Source organism: Fukomys damarensis, unplaced genomic scaffold, assembly GCF_012274545.1.
Source record: "Fukomys damarensis isolate Sample0158 unplaced genomic scaffold, DMR_v1.0_HiC HiC_scaffold_36, whole genome shotgun sequence".
Taxonomy (NCBI): Eukaryota; Metazoa; Chordata; class Mammalia; order Rodentia; family Bathyergidae; genus Fukomys; species Fukomys damarensis.
In genome coordinates this window covers 44,947,582-44,953,639 of record NW_022900948.1, presented here as the reverse complement: position 1 = coordinate 44,953,639, position 6,058 = coordinate 44,947,582, and the positions used below count along the sequence as shown (strand labels likewise).

The following is a 6,058-nucleotide window of genomic DNA, read 5'->3' as shown; positions in this document are numbered from 1 at the left end:
GCCCTGGCTGTGGCTCTGCCCGGCCAGCCCATGGGCCAGGCCCGGCCACCAGCTTCCCAGCAGTCTGGCCCAGGAGTCCCATGAAAGCCTCCTTTCAGAGCTCCGCTTTGGGCTCCTGGGGGGCCTGGGACAAAGACGCCTTGTTGGGAGGGCGCAGAGACCCCACTCCCTGGGAGCGCCGTCCCCTGGGGGATCGCTGAGCTCTGGGGGCGCAGGAGGGCAGGGAGGTTGAGCTGAGGGGCCTGGGATCCTGGGGGAGCAGGACTCCTAGGTTTGGAGGGAGCCCGTCGCTGCCTGACCTGTTTTCTCACCCAGAGACACCCTGGTGCTCTCAGTATGAACCCAAGGCCCCTGCCCTGCGGGCTCAGGGTGCTGTGCGCGCTCCTCAAGCCATTTCCAAACGCTTTTGCTTCCTTGAGCCCCTGCGTGTGTTGTATTCCGCTACTCCCTATACTCTTCACAGGCTGCCCTGCTCATCCTGCTCCAAGCCCCCCAAATCCCCGTTCCAGATGGCCTCCAGAGCCCCCTAAACATTTCTCCTTACCCAAGGCTTTGTTTTGTTGTTGCTTTGTTTTTAAACAAGGTCTCAGATGTAGTCCAGGTTGGCCTGGAACTCACCGTGTAGCCAGCAGTGATCCTCCCGTCTCAGCCTCCAGAGTGCTGGGATCACAGGCGTGTGCACCATGCCTGCTCTAACTAGTTGCTCTCAGCTCCTCGAAGAGGGCGGAGCTGCAGGACCAGTGAGAGCTCACAGTGGGGCAGACAGCTGTCCTGAGGTGTCCCGGGAGCACAGCCACAGCGGGGCCAGCTTTATTCCCAAACCGCCCCAGGCCTCCATCCCCTGCCCACAGCTGCAGCGAGAGGCTCCACACCCCTGTGGGGGCACCTCTGTCTTCATGGGCGGGGACCTTGGGAGGGGCAGCAGGATGAATGGGGCCTTTCAAGCGGAGGAGCAGCGGACACAGGTACGCGATGGCACCACCGGGCGCAGGGCCCACGCGGCAGCCTCTCCAGCCCAGGCCCCGGAGACCTCCGGTCCAGATCGAAAGGCCTGTTCCACACCCGTCACCGGCTCAGCTGAGTGCCCGGCTGGGTCCCTGCAGGGAGGGGCAGAGGGGTCACAGTCGGCACCTGTGCCCTAGGGCCCAGCTTCAAGGGCTGGGCAAGCGAGCCAGAGCCCGGGCCCCGGGCGGAAGGGGGTAAGCAGCAGTAACAGGGCCAGTGTCCGCCTGGTCTGACCTGTTGGTGTGTGTGATGTACTGCTCAGGACAGTGCTATGAAATCGGGCCTATGATCAGGTCCCTCTGCAGATGAAGAGACTGAGTCGGAGGGATGAGGGGACAAGCAGCCTCCGAGTCTGCCCGGATCCCTGTCCTGCAACTCGGCAGACCCGACCATCTCCCTGGGGATGCCCGTGGACTTGGGCCTCTGGTGGGAGAGGCTGGTGTGGGCGCCACATGTCCACACTGTGGGCCCACAAGAAACCCGCAGGTCCTCAGCTTCCTGGATCCCAGGAGCCACCACAGAGCCCGTGTCAGTCCTGTGCTGTGAACACCCTCGGCCTCCATCTCTGCACCTAGGAGGCTGAGGCAGGAGGATCGAAAGTTTGAGTTCTAAAAAAAAAAAAAATAGTTTGAGTCCTGCCTGGGCAACTTAATGACACAGCAAGACCCTATCTCAAAATAAAAATTAAAAAATGTTTAAAGGGCTGGAGATGTAGTTCAGTGCAAGGCCCTGGGTTTAGTCCCCAGGGCGGGTGCAGGGGAACACCCTACCCTCTGTACAAATGCTGCCTGCTTGCTATTTCAAAAGGGCAGGAGGGATCAGCCCGGGTCCTCCCTGTTGGCTGCAGACCGAGCCGGACTCTGACCTACAACGGAAGGCGGTGGCCTGTCCTCATGGAGCGCTCTGCAGTCTCACTGGTGGGGACCCCTGGAGCCTCTTGGGGAACTCTGGGGGTCTTCTGAACCCTGCTGAGCTGTGAAGGACATTTGGAAGAAAGAAACTGCGTACTTCAGGGTTCACTGAGTCCAAGCCCTTGTTTTACATTTGGGGAAACTGAGGCCTGTAGAAGGTAAGAGGCCTGCGTTTCCACAGGCAGGTGCTTCCCTCTGGTCCTTGTCTGGCTGGGCATGTGGCCTCAGGCAAGCCCCCAGCCTCAGTCTCCCCATCTGTGCCTGGGGGGACCAGCTTGGATTGCCGCTGGGGCTCTGTGCCGGAGGCCTGGGTGGACACGGGCTGCAGCATGGCCACTGTGGCTTTAAAAGTGCCCAGCCCACCCCAGCGGCAGCCGTGACAGCCGCAGAGCGAGCCTGCAGTGCGTGGGCCACCTGCAGAGCCCTCCACAGCTGGGAAGATTAGTCTTTTCCAGCAGACAACACCCATTACTGCGTTCCAATAGCCATCACTTCCGCTAGGAGAGCTACAGATGAGATATCGATTGCACTGACCCTGCGAGCCCTTTCCCCAGCCTGAGAGTTGTGCAGAGCTGCTCAGTGCCTGGTGTGTGGCCTATGGCTGGCCCCAGTGGTCAAGGCTCCGGCCTCCTCCCTGCAGCTGCAGCCACATGGGGCTCCGGTCCCAATCCAGGCAGCTGACAGGTGGGCTGGCGGAGGCCTGCTCACAGGGGTGACTCTGGCATCTGAGCCTCCAGAGGGGCTGCTGCCTGGATCCCCAGGAGTTACGAGGAGGTTGTGTGTGGGGGGTGCTGACCCAGTCCTTCGGGGCAGTGGGAGGTCTTGGGCCAGAAGGTGACAAGATCTCCACCCTGTGCTGTCCTCTGAGCCTGGGCCCTGGCTGGGTGTACGGCTCCTAAGGGCCAGGCTGTGACTGTTCCTCCCTGTCCCCCTTGGCCTCACCAAAGCCCAGGTGGGAGTCACGATACCTGTGGATTCCCTCAGTGCAGATCACTGGTGAGAGAGAGAGCAGAGGTAGGGTCTCAAGGGTAAGGTCTTTCTTCAAAAGCACAGATCAAGCTTGATGCGGTGGTGCATACCCGTTGTCCCAGCACTCTCAGAGGCTGAGGCAGGAGGATCCCAAGTTTCAGATTCAGCCTGGGCAACCTAAGGGCTCAGCAAGACCCTGCCTCAAAATAAAAACCAAAAAGGGCTGGGGAGGTAGCAAAGCAAACAAAACCCACAGACCATTAACACAGCTAAAATCATTCCTTCAGATTCCTTAAAAGGATTGGCTTTGGGGCCAGGGCTCACCTTTCTAGTGTCTTACAGAAGTCCCTTCTTGAGTCAGGTGCTTGCCTTCGCAGGTAATTCTTCCCTTCTTCATGGAGTCCCACAGGGCAGGGGCCAGCCATGCCCTGAGCACTCCTGAAATAAGAAAGGGACCGTGCATCTACCCCTCACCTGCCTTCACATCCCTTCTATATTTAAAGAGAAAAAAGTATTCTTTGCTTTTAACCCTATGATGGGGGGTTGGTTTTGTTTTGTTTTGTTTTGTTTTTTTGGAGACAGGGTCTCCCTGTGTAGTTCAGGTTGGCCTTGAACTCACTATGGAGAGCCCAGGCTGTCCTCAAACTTGCACAGATCCTCCTGCCTCAGCCTCCCAAGTTCTGGCATGACAGGTGTGCGCCACCACACCTACCTACTTGCTTTGAACTCTGATTTCACTGGTAGTCTCACTATGGCCCTGGGGCCCGCTGGACACTGACAGTGGTCCATGCATATCTTTATATAGCTGGGGGTCGCCCAGCTGAGTAACAGGTCCCAGGACAGCCATATGTGGGTGCTAGCATGTGTATGTGCAATGTGTGTGTGCTCACATGTGCACGAGCAGGCACACACGTGTCGTGTACATGAAGGTGCGTGTCCGTGCATACGTGTGTGTGCTGTGTCCTTGCACAGATGTGCTGTGGTGGGGGGTGTGTACCTGTGTTGTACCCGCACACAAAACAACCCCATTCCCTGCCTTGCAATTTCTTAGCCACTTTTCTCGTCACTGGGACAAAATACTACCTGACACAGACAATTTAGAGGAGGAGAGATTTACTCTGACTCACGTTTGCAGTCCATAGTTGGCTGGCTCCAAGGCAGGAAGTCTTGGCGGAAGGGTCTGGGCAAAGGGACAGCGGCTCACCTGATGGAAGCCGAGAAGGGAGCCAGAGCCCTCCGGGCCACGCCCCCAGCGACCCAGACCCTGCCCCTAGGAGCAAGTCAGCCAATCCAGGCCAGGGTGCAATCACTGTCCAGTCCCCCGGTGAGGCCTGGGGGCGGGGCGCAGAACCCTTCCAGAGCTGCAGGAGGGGCTGGGAGGAGGAGGGCTCGGCGGGCTGGTGGCCAGGACGCGGCCCTGGAGGTCAGGAAAGTCACTTCCATCCTCTCAAGAAAGTCTTTAGAAAGCCCGGCACCCACTCCCCTTTGTGTGACCTTGAGCCAGTTGCTTGACCTCTCTGTGCTTCAGTTCCTCTTTGTAAAAACTGTTTTTGAGCCCACACAGTATCACACGCCGGTAGTCCTAGCCCCTCAGGAAGCCGAGGCAGGAGGAGCAAGGAAGCCAGAAGTTGGAGGCAGCCCGGGCATCAATGGGAGACCATGCCACGAGTGGAAAACAAACAGGAAATTTTGAAAGCACACAGAAACAGAATATCACAACAATCACACGTTCATTGATTGCCAAACCAATCGGCGCACACCACACACCACTTCCCCCTCTTCTGTGGTTTCAAAGCAAACACAAATACACCTGACCCATCTGCACACACTCCTGTTGTCAGGGTTTGCAAGGGAATAGATTTAATACAGGACACGTAATCGACAGGGTTACTTTATAATATTCACCGGAAAAATCAATCTCAGAGGAGCACAAGAGATCTGTCCGTAAACTGGAGACCCGAAGCCTCCACCCGAGGGCCTGGGTCCCACAGCAGCGACCCAGGGCGATGTCCGCACCGGGAAGCCCCAAAGGCCCATGGTGGCAGCGAGAAAGTCTGTGCCGCCAGGCTGAGCCAGCTGCACCGGGGCCAGGAAGCAACGTTTAAGGCAAAGACCAGCGCTCCCCTGACCGGAACAGCAGCAAGGACCTGAGCGCCTCCTCCGACAGAGAGGGGAGGCCGAGGTTGCCTCAGGAAAACCATCCACCTTAAGCTTCTCCAGGAAAATCAGCAGCCCCAGATCCCCGCTCCAGTTCCCTTTATGCCGTTGGCAACCATCCCAGGTGGGTCTTCCACACCCGGCCAGGCCGGCTCATTTCAGCCTGGCGTTCCAAGGTGACCCTTCATGAATCCACTGAAACTTCCACTTGAAACTTCTCTCAAGGGCAAGAAGTTTTCCTTTAAAAACAAAATGAGCAGGGCGTGGTGGTGCACACCTGTCATCCCAACACTCGGGAGGCTGAGGCAGGAGGATCGCTGTGAGTTCCAGACCAGCTTGGGCTACACAGTGAGTTCCAGGTCAGTCTCAAAAACAAAACAAAAAACAAAGACAAGGTTGGGCATGGTGGTGCACACCTATAATCCCAACGCTCTGGGAAGCTGAGGCAGAAGGATGCCAAGTTCCAGCCCAGCCTGGTAATTTAGTGAGACCCTGCCTCAAAATAAAAATTCAGAAAGGGCTGGGGATGGAGCTCATTGAGAAATCCCAGGTAGGAGGGTGGGGACCGGTCTTCAGCAAGGATCCCCCCACCCTACAGTTCCACACCCTTCCTGCCAAGACCATGAGATCAAATCTTCAACCTTCAGGGAATCGGCCCAAGTCTTGTTTTATTTTATTTTGTCAGCCTTGGGCCCTCAGCTCACGGTTTTTAATAGCTGATGATTCTTTACTTCGATTTCCCATTCACTCTTTTGCATTTTATTCTCTCCTCAAATTTTACTTGAATTGTCTATAGTTGTGGTTTAAACACTGTTTCGTTTTGTTTTTTTCTCTTTTCCTTTTGCAGTCCTGGAGATTGAACCCAGTGCCTTCACACTGGGCTACATCCCCATCCTTTTATGCTTTTTATTTTGAGCTAGATTCTTACTAAATCAACAACTTGCTCAAGCTGGCCTGAAACTTGCGATCCTCCTGCCTCAGCCTCCCAGATTGCTGGGATCACAGGTATGTACCCC

At 56.6% G+C, this 6,058-nt stretch overlaps 1 long non-coding RNA gene across 1 annotated transcript; it reads right to left on the bottom strand.

Moving 5' to 3' along the window:
* Nucleotides 1-2,080: 2,080 nt before the first annotated feature.
* Nucleotides 2,081-5,333, bottom strand: LOC117284339. Its single transcript, XR_004515412.1, has 3 exons — nucleotides 4,013-5,333; nucleotides 3,210-3,323; nucleotides 2,081-3,081 (listed from the first exon to the last, which is right to left on the bottom strand). It is a non-coding gene; the product is annotated as an uncharacterized LOC117284339 (long non-coding RNA).
* Between the last annotated feature and the right edge of the window lie 725 nt (nucleotides 5,334-6,058).